Here is a 16102-nt window from a genome sequence, read left to right as displayed (position 1 = left end):
TATATATATTAAAAAAAAACTTTAGTCCCTAAGTTAACTATTTATGTATTTTTTATGTCACTTTTTTTATATTAAAGTTTTTATTTTGTTAACTATGGGAGGAGAGGTAAGAGGTGGATTAATGGTATATAATGTATATTCTTCTTCCTTGGGAAATTTGTAGGTGTAATTTTACTTTTTGGCCACTAGATGTCCCCACCACTTTATTTGGATTATTTACTTTTGACGGCATACATGCATTATAGGAAGTAACGCGTGTACGCAATACTTTCATGTTTTGTCAATGATCTCATTGATGCCATAATTTATTGATTAAAGGCACTTAGATTAGTGAGTGGCGTTTACTGATCTCCACACTAACGAATCGCAATAAAAACATTGCACGGGAGCCGATGGGAGTGCACACAGCGCCGATTGTGGCAATAGTCTAGGCCCCGCCTGAGTCAGGCGGGGCCTAGACGGGAAAGACACTACGCGATACGCACGTGGAAGGCAAAGGAGGACATGGATGACCGAGCGCGCGGCGGTCAGGACTCCTAAGGCTATCGGGGGACGTGCTCGCTAGCTGGCCAACCTACGGGGGGGAGCCAGTGGAAACACTCTATGCTGTAAATTTGTCGAGGACATTGTAAGTGCAATATTATTTTAGACATTTTTATTAAAGAAACAGTATCACGCTATGTGAGGCGTTTTTATTGAGGTACATATGGAGAAGAGAAACTCTGCTGGAGGAAACTTGGATATTGCCTGAGAGGTGGGGGACGACCTGAAAATGGTCCCAAAGTGTCATTAGACCTGACAGTGGGTCTCTCAGCACACGGTGAGTGCATCTCACTGGGGTGTGGTGGTGGCTTTCCTGTCCAAGTGTGACCATTTTGATGCGAATTTAGATCATCTAGCAAGCATCCAAAGCCCTGTGTGAACTCTATGTGAAGATTTGGACTTTATAGTAAAAGTGGTTTTTGATCAAGTGGTGAATTATTCATGGACTATTTATAGATATATGTGGCTCATATAGGAAGGAAATCTGGTTGCAGTGAACATACTTTGGTGGTTTGCTGTAAACTGTAAGCGCCAGCCTCTGAGATATCAGTTTTATTTCATGTGCAGAGGGGGTGAACCAGTGGGAGAGGTGAGAAGGAACACTCAGTATCAGCGCGTAGTGTGTTTATATACTTATAAATGATAAAATGACTTGTGTAAAAATGATATGTTTTATTTATTTATTTTAAGAAAGTTCAGTTAACTCCAAACTGCTCATTCGTTACAGTGAACATCATCCAGATTTGATCACTCTGATCATTCAGCTGCCAAAGGAGGGGATTGTCTTTCAAAGTTTCCAGTCCTATGCTATTTTATCAGAAGTGTGTGTGCAGACAGAGAAAAGTGTTTTGATTTCTGTTTATTGTTCAGGAGAGGCCTGGCTGTATTGGATTGCTGTTCCACTTCCTCATTTGCATAGATAAAACACTGGTGTATTAACTCTCGCAATACAAAAAAAAAAAAGAAAGTTTACACATCAAGCTCTAACTAGGTTTGGTACTACATGTACTCATTTATATCTCATTGTGTAATTTGTTAGTTCAGGTAAACTAATACAGAATAATACAGAAAGTATTTACAATGATTCAGCTTTTTGGTTCCTTTTGCTCCATTACAAAATCTGTGAGGTTCTAGTTCTCCATATCTTAACTAGGTATTCTGTAAAACTCCTATTTCCCAAGTCCTACCACACAGCCATATTATGCCATGCCTTGCACTGGTGAAGGCCAGTGTAGAGTGAAACAGCTGTTGTCAGCAACTTGGATTAGTATGGCTTTGTAAAATGAATATGCTATATGCACACTGTAAACCAGTGTCTCTGGATGTGTATTTGGCTTTTCAGGGGCATAACTTAATGATTTGTATAATCAGAAGCGATGCATCATGGGCGCTGCACTGTTACGGTGTTCTCCCCCGGCTTTTTTAGCTGGGTATGCCACCTGGCTAGTTTTGGTCAGCACCCGGCTGTCATTGGCTTACCTCCTCCCATGTTGTAAGCATAGTTGTGCAGAGAAGTTTCTGCCCTGCGTTCTCTCATTGCACCCCACCCGGCTACTTTTTCATGCCACCCGGCTGGAAAAAAATTCTGGGGAGAACACTGTGTTAGGTTCCTTTTAGTACCTTATCAAACCCTAGTGCTTCTGCTTTACTTTGATTTAACTAGGTACTGTTTGCAATTCCACTGCTTCAGAAAAGCTGCAAAAGTGAGCCTCCCATGATCCAGTCCCTAATAAAGGTGGGAGGCCTGAAGGAGGGGTCATCACCAGGGCCGGATTTGTACTCTTTACCGTCCTAGGCCACTGTCACCAGCGGCTCCCCTTTAATATAGGTCAAGTATGTCAAACTGGTCCTACGAGGGCCGAGATCCTCACACATTTTTGATACAGCTCAAATGAATTGATGTGTCTGAATCAGGAAAGGTGTGGTCCATCAGGTAGAACACATTCCTTTCTTTCTCAGTCCATCCTAAACACTGGCATGGATCTGGCCCTCCAGGCCTGGAGTTCGACATATGTGGTATAGGTAGAGAGATGACCTCTCCCCCCTTCCCTCCAGTATAGTTAGCCAGATGACCACTCCTCCTTTTCCCTCCAATATAGGTAGCCAGATGACTCCCTTAATCTCTCCTTTTCACAACCCCTTGCAGTATAGGTAGCCAGCTCACCCTCACACTGCAGCAGCCATCAGTGTCACTCATTTCTCCACTCATCTCCAGTGCAGAAGCTTCCTATTCCTTTCCATCTCCAATGCTGCCCAAGTCCATAGCCGCCAGCCACAATGCAAACGTGCACTGTGAGCAAGGTGGCTGCTGCACAGGTGGCTAGCAGCAGAGTACCGCAGTCAGGAGCTAGCCTGATCTCCCTTCATTGCAGCATTTGCAAGCTTACAAATGCTGCACCAGTTTAGCCTGCTGTTTTGGTGCTCTTGCTCCTGTGGTGCCCTAGGCCATGGCCTAGGCGGCCTTGGCCTAAATCTGGCCCTGGACATCACACTCTTATCAGTTCCACAAACATGCTATGGGCGTGTCTGAGACTTAACTTGAGGCACCTAACAGCCCTTTAAGGGCTGGTTCACACGGGCGTCTGCCCCGCGTTTACCGCCGTTGTTCGGGACTCGGCGTTAAACGCTCCCATTCAAGTGAATGGGAGCGTTTGTACCTGGGTTTTACTGGCGTTTGTGCGAATGTGGCGTCCAGATCCCGATTTTCTGTGTCGTTCGAGGTGACCCTGGACGCGCTACATGTAGCGTCCTGGGACGGTTAACCGCTGCGGCTAGTGCCCCCTTATGGGGGAGAAAAACCCTGACTGCAACTGACCGCCATGGAAAGCCACTGAAAGCCTGAACACGACGCTGCCGCAACGCCGCAGAAAGCCGGGCAGACGCCCGTGTGAACCAACCCTAATAAACAGCAGTCTCCAAACTAAACAGAGTTTAGAAGCAGTCCCAGCACTTTATTCACCAGTCAATTTTACAAAACCACAATAAACATGGGCCTGATTGCAGATTGAATTCACATTTGAACAGCAAAAATTATATTTTTGCCTGGAGTTGGACTTTAATGTAAGCCGTTCAAGGTCAGAAAAGAAAAAAAGACACCAGTGTGATGAATATTTGATGGGAAAAAAGTTCTATTTTTGATTTTTCTTAAATTCATTTTTTTTGTGTTTTTGTTTTATTTTTTTTGTTATATTTTTCCATATTAGTCTAGAGGGGGGAACCCATTCCTCATCTGCACCATAATGTGCAGAACGGACTGCAGAATAATGAGTTCTTTATGTGATGAAATACATAAACAAATCAGATTGTAACATGCAGGTTCAGTTTGGTTTAGAAATTGAATTTACATAGAAATGAAATCTGGAGGGATGTATATCCTCCATGTGACCTGCTTAGCATAAAGCACATTGCTGCAAGCTTTGGCATAAAAAAGGTGCAGCCTTCTATCTGTTACTCAGATAAGGTTTGTGTGTTCCTTTCTTTTATTTATTTTTTCAGTGGATTTACATCTGAGAGTGAAGTTGTGCACTGATCAAAGAAAGGGGGATGTAACAGATGTTATGCAGGGTATGCAAAATATACTAAAATACGCCAGTGTTTATTAATATCCGAGTAGGGGGAGAAATGTTGTTCAGGGAGTGTATAGTGTTTTTAATGCACTTGTTTTTGTTTATCTGTTGTATTAACCTCCTGAGCGGTATGGACGAGCTCAGCTCGTCCATCACCGCCGGAGGCTGCCGCTCAGGCCCTGCTGGGCCGATTTTCTTCAAATAAAAAGCAGCACACGCAGCCGGCACTTTGCCAGCCGCGTGTGCTGCCTGATCGCCGCCGCTCTGCGGCGATCCGCCGCGAGCAGCGGCGAAAGAGGTTCCCCCAGCCGCCTGAGCCCAGCGTAGCCGGAACAAAAAGTTCTGGCCAGCGCTAAGGGCTGGATCGGAGGCGGCTGACGTCAGGACGTCGGCTGACGTCCATGACGTCACTCCGCTCGTCGCTATGGCGACGATCTAAGCAAAACAAGGAAGGCCGCTCATTGCGGCCTTCCTTGTTTATTCTGGGCGCCGGAGGCGATCGGAAGAACGCCTCCGGAGCGCCCTCTAGTGGGCTTTCATGCAGCCAACTTTCAGTTGGCTGCATGAAATAGTTTTTTTTTTATTAAAAAAAACCCCTCCCGCAGCCTCCCTGGCGATCTCAATAGAACGCCGGGGAGGTTAAGTGTTACCGTACTTATACGATACCTGTACTTTAAAGTGTAAGTGTCGGGCATAAAATCAAAAATCAATTCTTTATTTTTATCTGGTAATCAAGTAATAAGGATGCAAGATGTAGGGCCAACATGCTCAGACAGGTGCGCGGCGGTAATGGCGTGTGATATCGGGATGAGTGACTGGGCTCCATCCTACATCCACATTCCACGTGTTTGCAATGTATATGGGGGTGCATGTGTGATGTCACACATGTGCCCACATTACACCGACAACCATGTGGGGTGTGTGTAGGAGGATGTGGCCCGGAGCCTGCGGCGGACACCAACAGGTAAAATATACTGCATGGGCACTAGGGGGAAACATTTTAGATTAGAGGGGTAAGTGAGGCGGCAGATTCGGCATTACAAGGCTGATTCCCAAGAGATTTCGTGCTTGATCGGGAATCAGCCCGTGGTGTATGGGCAGGCAACTTAAATCCCCCAGATCAGATTAGATCAGAGAGAGATCTGTCTCTTAGTCAATCTGCCCATATATCATCTGATCAAAAGAGTTGATGTAAATGCCTTGCCAGTTCGCTAAACAGCACCGGATTACCTAGGAGTGGAAGCTAGTTTTCTCCTGGCATACTGAATCTACAATCTGCCCCTTTCGTGAGCCTGCCCCTGTTTTGTTTTATGTCAAGGTTTTACTTTTTCTGGATCCACAGTGAGGTGAAAGAGAGGCCCAAAGAACCACTCACCAGTTCATGATTGTTCTCCTATAAAGAGATGCATGTTCCACCTCTGGATGGAAGCCCTCCCCTTCCAGGTCACCAGTGGTGAAGGAGTGGTGAGTCCCACTGCTTACAGTTAGGTCTATAAATATTTCAACAGACAACTTTTTTCTAATTTTGGTTCTGTACATTACCACAATGAATTTTAACCATTTGTTGTCCGTTGTATATATATATGTACTTGTTTGTTTACCTCACTGTTCTTGATCGCCACGTACTGCCTTTCGTTTGTGTCGGAATCCCACCGTTCAGTGATAGGTGAATGAGAACAGCGTGTTCCCAAATCCAATTGCACTGCCCATAATGAATGAGGCCCGGCATCACCGAGAAGCCAGCATTTCATTCACAAAGTGAAACCAAAACAGTTACACTTTAAAGAGTACCTAAATTATAAATTACAATTTGCTTTAAACCTAATAAGTTGCCAAGATATATTAAATCACACATAATAAAGATAATTTTCTCACCCCCCAGGGTTTCTTGAGGACATTGCAGGGGCTCCCTGGCATTTCTCCCTCTGGCAAGATTGTCCTCAGTTGGAGTAGTGAAAAAATACCTCCTTGGCTCCTCTATAAAAAGAAAGGCTAAATTGGGTGTCGGTATAATGAGTACAGTAATAAAGAAAAAGTATGATATTGAGGCAGTGTAATAAAAAGCCCTATAGCAGAGAATTATAATTGTGGGAACTATAATAAGAAACACCAATACAGGTTAGGGCCTGTACACACTGAAAAACGCAAGCAAAATCGCAAGCGCATGCGTTTTTAAAATCGCAAGTGCATGTAGTTTTAAAAACGCATCATATGCGTTTTTAAAAAACGCATTCGCATTTGCCTGCGTTTTTGATGCGTTTGCGTTTTTCTTGTAATTGCTGATTGGCTAAAGAATCCTTTGTTTTTTTTCTAGTTTACATTTCAACAGGAATCAGGAAATGCAGAGTCTTCTGGGATACTGACTTCTGAAAAACGCAGGCAAAAACGCACGCATGCGTTTTTAATGCGTTTTTCAAGCGCTGCGCTTAAAAAAGCGCAGCAGGCACTGCGATTGCGTTTTTCTAAAAACGCATCGCACCAGTGTGTACAAGTCATCACGATTTTCATTATTTTTCAAAAGACCTTGCGATTTTAAAAACGCATGCGTTTTTAAAAACGCAGCGCAAGCGCAGCAGTGTGTACATGCCCTTACTGAATAAGGAGGATGTTAAGGAATTACAGCCATAAAACTCTTGTCTGGCGTAGAAAACCTCCTAAGTGCAGGGGATAGATACAAAATGTCAATGTCAATAGTTCATATATTTTAGCTTGGTCAAAAAGTAGAGATAATAAAAATTGCACCCTGCAAAAAGAAAACACAGAGACAACAGGAGCCCAAATGGTGCAGTATGTCACAGTACCAGAAGTATGTAAAATATGCAGATGGATTACACTCACAAAAGTAGGTTGCAGAAGGGCAACCGACCACTAGAAGCAGGTGGAGATGTATAAACCTGGCTCCACTCGGGTGACCAGACGGAGCTGTTAATGGTTGCACTCTTGATAAAAAGCAAACCTCAAATGACCTAAAATGGTCAAAGTGGGATGATCCCCCTCCGAATGGAGGGTGAAGGCACAGGATAAAGGGGATAGAGGTGCCCAGAGAAGATAAAATGCATTAAAAAATAAATAAATTAAATAAAATGAGAAAAAAGTGAGGTGGTTTACCTCAATGAAGACAAATTCGCATATTAATAGAATTTTATTGCACTGGCAACGTGTTTCGTGGGTGCATACCCACTTCCTCAGACCAAATAGCAGTGCCTAATAGTGCTTGTAGCCACAAATATGGCGCCTTGTGGGGCACTTGGAAGACTGTGTCAGTGATGTGAAACACTACAGCATTCCTCCTCTTCCTTCGTTCTCGCTTCACATTTGCTGTCTATCCATCTTAGCCTCTTTTTTCCTATTCTTCTTTTGTCCTCAATGTTTCCAAGCATCAAGGCTTTCTCTAAAGAATCCAGCAGTCTTCTCATCATGTGACCAAAGTATTTGAATTTTAATCGTACTATCAGCATTTCTGTTGAACACTTTGGTCTTATTTCTTTTAGATATCGACTGGTTAGATCTTGTAGCAGTCTGTGGAAATCTCAGTAGCTTTCTCCACACCCACAATTCAAAAGCATCAATTTTTATAGGCATGCCCTTATTTTATAGTCCAACTTTCACAGCCATATGTTATTATTTTATTACTGAGAAGACCATGGCTCTAACTATCCTGATCTTTGTTAGTAAAGTGACATCTCTATGCTTTAGCATCTTCTATCTCGTTCAAACTTGCCATAGCTTTCCTTCCAAAAAAAGCATATCTTAATTTTATGGCTGCAGTTACCATCTGCAGATATATTCGATCCCAGGAAGATGAAATCTGTTACAACTTTACTTTTTCTCCATCTATTAGCAGATGGTTCATTGGAGCACACATGACTTTAATTTTCTTGATGTTAAGCAGTAGATCAGCTTTGGCACTTTCTTGTTTGAGATTCATGACTCTTTAATTCTTCCTAAGTTTTCTGGTATCATAGGCATTATTCCTGCCTGCTATTTTAATTGCAGCATGTGACGAATACAGCATTAACCACTTGAGGACCGCGGTGTTAAACCCCTCTAGTGACCTGGACATTTTTACTAAAATGGCCACTACAGCTTTAAGGTCTAGCTGCAGGGCCGCACAACTCAGCACACAAGCAATTCCCCCCCCCCTTTTCTCCCCACCAACAGAGCTCTCTGTTGGTGGGGTCTGATCGCTCCCCAGTTGTTTATTTATTTTTTATAAATATTTATTGTATTATTTTTTTAATAAATGTGCCTATTTTTTTATTTATTTTATATTGTGCCCTCCCTCCGCCAGCCAATTAGCTTGATCAGCTGACATAGACTTCAGCCTATGACAGCCAATCACTCCCCAGCCTATGGAGGGGACAGCCATTGTACATGGCTGTCCCCAGTACAGCGCTGCCTTAGATTGCAGCACTGTATGGGGTAATAAGACGGCGGTTTCGCCATCTAACAGTCTCCGAGCAGCAATCGCCACTGGGAGACTTCCAAGTGGAGGTGCGCACGAATTAGCGCTCCCGATCTCCTGCTAGCCCCATAGAAGGCCATTCACGCCAATCGGCGTAGAGCGGTCCTAGGGCTGCCGCCCGTGTCCATGCCAATCGGCGTGGATCGGTCGGCAAGCAGTTAAAGGGATCCCGAGCAGAGGCATAAAATTAAAATCTGGACTTGGCTGGGGCTTCCTCCAGCCCCCCAGTAGCCTGCGAGGTCTCCCAGCATCCTCTGGGACCCATCCGCGGTCACGCCTCTGGTAATCCGGCACCTTTAGCTGAAGTTGCGCACTCGCGGCCCCTGTGCATCCCTCCAGTGGCGCAAGCATCCTTAAAATGAAAATAAAACTCTGGGATCCTAAAAAAGTAATTTTTAAGAGTTGGAGGGTAGATACAAGTGTTTGTCTCATCAGTTTATTTTCATCTTGGGTTTTCCTTTAAGCATTTTTTGGGAATCCTCTAAAAATCAACAGTTGATTGCCGTAAAATCTATACGCGTGCTGTCTTGCAATGGCTAAAACAGTAGAAAAATAGCTTTATTGCAGCTGCGTCAAAGAGAACGTGAAGATGTTCCTCTACGAGAGGGGGTTAATCACATCCCACTGAACAGTAGTCCTCTGTTCCCAGCTGCCTGTTTTTCTCCTCACCAAATTAATTTTTGTTTGTCTTACACGGATTCGTTAAACCCAACACCTTTCCTTTCATTCCTCAATTGCTGCATCTGGAGAGAAGGGGACGCGCAGTGTTTGCTTGTTCAGGGCGCACGCCGACAATTCTGGAGAAAAAGAGGCAGCCAAGATGCAGTGATGTGATAATATTGTGATTGAAATGCAGTGCTGTACAAGAGGAGACAGCAATTTGGCCTACATAAAAAAAGAGGCTTTTTCATTTCCCGTTGCTATGGCGAACAACTTCTCTCATACCAGGGTATAGAATGAAGGTTGTTTTTTTTCTCTTGAATAGGAAATCAGATGCAAAAAAACACATTATTAACTCTCTGCACTGCCGCGGCGCTCTATGAAGGGCTGAAATATTCGGAGGATAGAAGTGATAGAGAGGTTAAATGCTTTACAAGTGAGATGCTGGATGGACAAAGCAGCAATTTTTCTTTTCTGCTAAATTGTCTGTTGCTAAAATTCATCCACACTTATTGATGGAGATAAGAGCATGACAATGGCTACAGCAGTCATAGTAACCGTGAGGAGGCAGGAGGTGGCTGGATAGTGCACAGGTTGAGGGCTCTGCCTTTGACATGGGAGACCAGGGTACAAATCCTGGTTAAGATCAGTACCCATTCAGTAATGAGTCCAAGGGCAAGACTCCCAAACACTGCAGGGTGGCCTACTGAGCACACCCTTAGTGTCTGCAGCTCTTGAGCGCTTTGGGTCCAACAGGAGAAAAGCGCTATACAAATGTTAGGATTATTATTATCATATTTTGCCTTATAAGACGCACTTTTTGCCGCCAAAAGCTGGTCCCTGTGATTTTTGGATTGATTGCAAAAAAATGTGCATACACGTATGCATTTAGGCGATCGCCATGCACAGATGCCTAGAAAAGGGGTGTTTTTTGGTGCGTCTTATAAGGCAAAAAATACGGTACTAAGAGGGTAATACATCGGTCATCTTTTACCCCTCCACTAGTTGAGTGGTGTAATGCCGAATTATAAACAGGACCTCCTACCCAGGATGCACTGATTCAGAGTCAGATCATACACAAGACAATCCTAGGCAACTGCTTAGGGCAGGGGTTCTCAAAATAGGTGCTGTGGCACCCTGGTGCACCTCGAGCACCTCCCACAGGTGCCTTGGCATGCATGCCCATCCTTTGTGCATTGCCATTAGGTAATGCAACCACATATTGATATACAATGTGGCTGCATTACCCACCAGTTAACCTTTAGTCCCGGTAGCCATGGTTGAAGCTGGACATCAGAGGAATCTGGGTGGAGCCATGGATGGGTGGGTGCTGAGGTCATGCCGCATAATTAAAGGGTTGGTACTAACTGCAGACCCCATGTGGGGAAATGTCTATATTCTCTACAAGATTGACTCTTTATCCTTATGTTCATTTAGGGGGGATGCTGCCTAACGTTACTGACTAATTGGAGGGGGTAATGCTGCCTAATGTGAGGGTCACTGATTATTTGAAGGGGTGGGTTGCTGCGGAAGGGGGGAGTTATTGGTTGCTTGGAGAGAGATGCCGCCTAATAAGCATCACTAGCTACTTGGAGGGGTGTGCTGCCTAATAAAGGTCACACCAGCATTTCGGTAGTTGTTTTTGCCGAGGGGTGCCTTGAAGGAATGCCAAACCATCAAGGGCGCCCTCACTCAAGAAAGTTTGAGAACCACTGGCTTAGGGTCTGGAGAGAGCCAAAGGGCCTGGTGGATGCTAGCCCCTACCAAATGTTATAACGAAAAAAAGCTAGATGACCATCAGCAGTGGGCAAAAACTGCTATCTTGTCTAGAGCCCCATTTCATCATAGTCCTTCTCTGATTCAGAGCGATACAGTATGTGGCCTCTGGGTTCATCAAAGCTCCACTGTTGGCCATAAACCCAGAAGTGGACATTCTATTGCACAGGTGCCCTCTCATTTCTAGCCATGCTGGCACTCTACTGCCATGTGCAAAGTTACAGTGAGGGAAAGATGTATTTGATCTCCTACTGATTTTGCCTGTTTGTCCTCTGCCCAAAAAAGGACCAGTCTGTAATGGTATGTATAGAAGAACAACAAAACAACCCTCAAAAACTCAGTGCCTCAAAGTCAAAACTTGATGCACATTGTAATGAGTGAAATATTTGATCCCCTACCAACCAGCAAGATTTCAGGCTCCCAGGTGTCTTCACTGTATGCAGGTAACGAGCTGAGATTCGGACCACCCTCTGTAAAGGTGGCCATAAATCAGGAAGCTTGGTGGCCGATCGACCACTCATTATTATAGTTGGAAACAGATAAAAATTGGTGTCGCCAAGTGCAAGCCCGATCAACAATGTAACCAGTTTTGGGACGAAATTGGTCGCATTAATCCAGGGGTCCCCAAATGTTTTGGGTCGAGGGCCCGGTCAAAATACTTCAGAGTGTTGGGGGGCCGGAGTATACATAAAATGATGTAGAAGTCTTTGTGGGCCAGACAGTGAAGCATACCCAGGTGAAAACCTGCAGTGGACAGCAGTGTCACCTGATGTGGAATTTGATTGGAAACCAGCGAATTAATGCTATCTGGCTTCAATGTGGATGGGTGGTGCTAACACTGCTATTCTATATGCGGACCACCGATATTTAAAGATGTAGCTGACCGCATTTATAAGTAATTCATTTTGTGTGTGTGTGTGGGGGGGGGGGGCTGGTAAAAAAGCCTCAGGGGCCACATTCAGCCCGCGGGCCTTAGTTTGAGGACCACTGCATTAATCGGTCAGACACGCTGCAAGATGTTGGGCCGGCTTGCTCGACTGAGTGTGCGGTGGTAACAGCAAGTGATATCAGAATGAGCTATGAACGTGACAAAACCCCTAACGCTGCCCCCCCTAATGTATAATGTGCCTAGTGCACTATACATTATCTGGCCATGGTCGATCCGTTGTGCTCCATTGGCTCTGGGCTCACTCCTTGCTCCATACACATGCCCCACGTGGTTGCAGGAGTGACGGGTGGACAAGCACGTAGACAGGTAATGCATAGTGCACTGGGCACCAGGGGCACATTACACATAGGGGGACAGCGTCGGGCTGGCGAGGTGGTGGATGCAGCATCACAAGGCTGATTCCGGATGAATTTCAGCATGTCATTGACCGGGTAACAACCATTTATTCATGCAAGAGCTCATCTCATGGGGTTGCAATTATCATGAAAATAGGGATGAAGCAGCCCAGAGCTACATGGGGGAAACTTGGTAATGATCTTAAGGCAGCTGGGCCCAAAGTCACAAAGAAAGGAATTGGTTATACACTACACCATGGTCCCCCTGCTCAAGGCAGCACATATAGGCATTTCTACTGTTTTGCCAATGCACATCTGAATGATCCAGAGGAGAGCTGGGTGAAAGTGTGGTCAGATGATACCAAAATTGAGCTCTTTGTCATCAACTCAACATGTTTGGAGGAGGAGGAGGAATACTGCCTATGACCCCAAGAACAACATCCCTACATGGAGGTGGACACATTATGCTTTGAGGGTGTTTTTCTGCTGAGGGGACAAGACACTTTCAGCACATCAAAGGGACAATGGACGGAGTCATGTACCATCAATTCTTGGGTCAGAACCTCCTTCCCTGAGCCAGAGCATTGAAAATAGGTCGTGGATGGGTATTCCAGCACAGGAATGACCCAAAACACATTGCCAAAGCATCAAATGAGTGGCTCAAGAAGATGCACATGAAGGTCCTGGAATGTCCTAGCCAGTCTCCTGCCCTTAATTTAGTAGATAATTTATGGAGAAAGCTAAAGGTTTGAGTTGCTAAATATCAGCCTTGAATCCTTAGTAGAGATGGCTCAAACCTCAAATTTTAGGTTCGCGAACCTCGAACGCGAACTTCCGCAAAAGTTCGGGTTCGCGCAAACTTCGCAAACCGCAATAGACTTCAATGGGGAGGTGAACTTTGAAAATTACAAACATTTATGCTGGCCACAAAAGTGATGGAAAAGATGTTTCAAGGGGTCTAATACCTGGAGGGGACCATGGCGGAGTGGGATACACGCCAAAAGTCCCGGGGAAAATCAGGATTTGACGCACAGCAGCGATTTAAGGGCAGAAATCACATTGCATGCTAAATTAGAGGCCTAAAGTGCTTTAAAACATCTTGCATGTGTATACATCAAACAGCTGTTTGTGTAGTGATGGCCATGCTGGACTGGTGCGCACCATGGCGAGAGTACAGGCGATAGCAGTTTTCAAGCCCATATGGTCGCCGGGTGGAGGTAGCTCAATGACAGAACAACAGTGACTGTCCAGCTGATTGAATTTGGTCTGTCCACAATGAAGCACCGACCTTATTATCTTGGGTGTGCCCCCCAAGACACTCATATAGCCGGCGGTCATTGCTTCATTGTGATACGCAAGCCCCTTCACCGCGGCAAAGTAACGATCACGAAGGGGAATTGACACATGTACATGTCTTTTGTTTAGTTATTGCAGCTGCAGTGCAGCCAGAAAAATTAGGCAGGCATGTACACACACCAGAAAAAAATTGTTATTGGCGGTGTTAGCGGCCCTAAAAATTCACGGACTGGTATATAAAACAGCGTGCGGTCACCAGGTGCAGTGAACAGGTATGCAGTGACTGGTATATAATATAACACTGCGTGCGGTCACCTAGGTACACTGAACAGGTATGCAGTGACTGGTATTAATACAATGTGCAGCTGTCACACACACAGGTACCGTGAACAGGTATGCAGTGACTGGTATATAATATGGATCCCACTGTCAACAAATTCACACACTTTCTCATTGTTACAGGACTACAGCATACTGTTTGCTCTTTGGAATCTGTTTTAACAATAAAGCTTACTTGTCTTTTTATGTACGTATAGGGCATTGTCCACTAGGACTTTAGGCTTCATGAGAAAAACAACACTGTCCATAAATGTACTCCTTGTAGAAAACCGCATAGAGCATGCTATATGAAGGACAGATACAAGTGAAGGTCATACACACAAACAATGTTCCTCGTGCCATTCTTTAACAATTCTAGATGTAAGGATTGGGGCATTATCATCTTGAAAGATGGCATTCCCCTCCGGAAATAGTTCTTGAACCATAGGATGAACTTGGTCGCCCAAAATTCCTAAATATCCTCGGCTGTTAATTCTTCCATCAAGGGAAATCATTGGCCTGGCATATTTCCAAGAAATAGCACCCCAGATCATCACAGAACCCCCGCCATGTTTTACGGTTGGAAGAAGGCAGTCTGGATGAAACGCTTCTTTCAGCTGTCTCCAAACTTACACTCGACCGGAGGTCGGAAATAAGGTAAACAATGATTCGTCACCATCAGAGAAAATCACATTTTTCCACTGCTGGAGAGACCCATTCTGGTGGTTTCTACACCACTCTAAATGCTTTGAAACATTTGTCTTGGAGATCAGAGGTTTTCTAATTGCAATTCTTTCGTGGAATACAGATTTGAGCAGCTCCCGATGAACAGTTTTTGTGGAAACTGGGTTCTGTAGGTGTTCATTCAGCTCTGCAGTGATTTTAGGAGCTGTGGTCTTGCAAGCTTTTCTAACAATTCGATTTAGAGTCCGACGGTTTCTCTCAGACAACTTCGACTTTTGGCCACAACTGTGCTTTGCTGAGGACGTTTTTCCTTCTCTTTCAAAGGCAGTCATTACTTTTGAGACAGTACCTCTTGAAATCCCAAGCATTCGGGCAGTTTCTGTTACAGTAGCGCCTGCCATATGAGCACCAACAATTTGGCCTCTTTAAAAGTCTACGAGATCTGCTATTTTTATAAATTATAACCAACTTTTGTTTAAATAACTGTAAAAAAAACAATTATTTTAATTAAACATATCAAATAACAAAAATAATAAACAAAAAAATTTAACACATGTCAAGTTTTGATTACTTAAAACATGTTCAAAGATTATGGTGCCAAAATGTTTGGTGTTTCCATTATTTTGTCCAAGTCCTGTATAATCCCCACTACAGCCACTACTCCCTAGGGACTGAGAACTAATGCCAATAGATAGGTTGTCATTCAGGATGGAGGTATGCAGGACACCTGTGGTCCGTACGGGGATTGAACTCACGACCTTGGCGTTATTAGCACCACGCTCTAACCAACTGAGCTAACCGGCCATGGAGGCATGCAGGGGCGGAACTAGAAATCACTGGGCCCCCCTGCAAAAAATTGGATGGGGCCCCCCTCCCCCCCGAGCCTGCTCAGGGCCATTTTCGGAGGCAGTAGGGGTCGTTTGTACCTGGAATTGGTTTGGGCTCATACAGGTTCTGAAAGGATGGGGGGGGGGATAATGTCCAAAGGCCAAGAGCCAAGGCTGCCATACTATGGCGCCACCAGTCAAACTACTCGTCAATTGCATGCATTTGCACTTGGTTGGCGCTATATAAATAAATAATAATAATGGGTAGTAAGGAGCTGAAAGAAGTGTGAGGAGCTTGCAGGCTATTTACAGGAAAGACCTGCCCACCAGTGATCCAAGTATGAGTGACTTATATTTATACAGTATATTCTCATTATAGTCAACTCTGATATAGTAAACATTCGGGTATAGTAAACGAAGTGTCCAGGTTCCGGCCAAGCACCATTATAAGTATATGGAAGTAACGCCTGATATAATAAACGTTGGTATAATAGAACTTCTGTTATAGTAAATCTGTTTTTTAGACCCTTCAGTATTCTGTATCCGGCTATAGTGGAAAGTGGGTGGGCAAATGTGACATATGGCAGTCAGAGACCCATGAGCCATGGGCGGGCTGCCAGTCACATGTACCCTACTCGCTATCTGGGCACTACTCTGGGCCTGCGTGGATTACCTCAAAAGCA

At 44.6% G+C, this 16102-nt stretch overlaps 1 non-coding gene across 1 annotated transcript; it reads right to left on the bottom strand.

Annotated features, from left to right (window-relative positions):
• Nucleotides 1-15322: 15322 nt before the first annotated feature.
• Nucleotides 15323-15396, bottom strand: TRNAI-AAU (transfer RNA isoleucine (anticodon AAU)). Its single transcript has one exon. It is a non-coding gene; the product is annotated as a tRNA-Ile (tRNA).
• Nucleotides 15397-16102: the final 706 nt, after the last annotated feature.

The sequence above is a fragment of the Hyperolius riggenbachi genome, chromosome 12 (genome assembly GCF_040937935.1).
Source record: "Hyperolius riggenbachi isolate aHypRig1 chromosome 12, aHypRig1.pri, whole genome shotgun sequence".
Classification (NCBI taxonomy): Eukaryota; Metazoa; Chordata; class Amphibia; order Anura; family Hyperoliidae; genus Hyperolius; species Hyperolius riggenbachi.
Note: the sequence above shows the minus strand (reverse complement) of the source record. Positions and strands in the feature narration are given on the sequence as shown.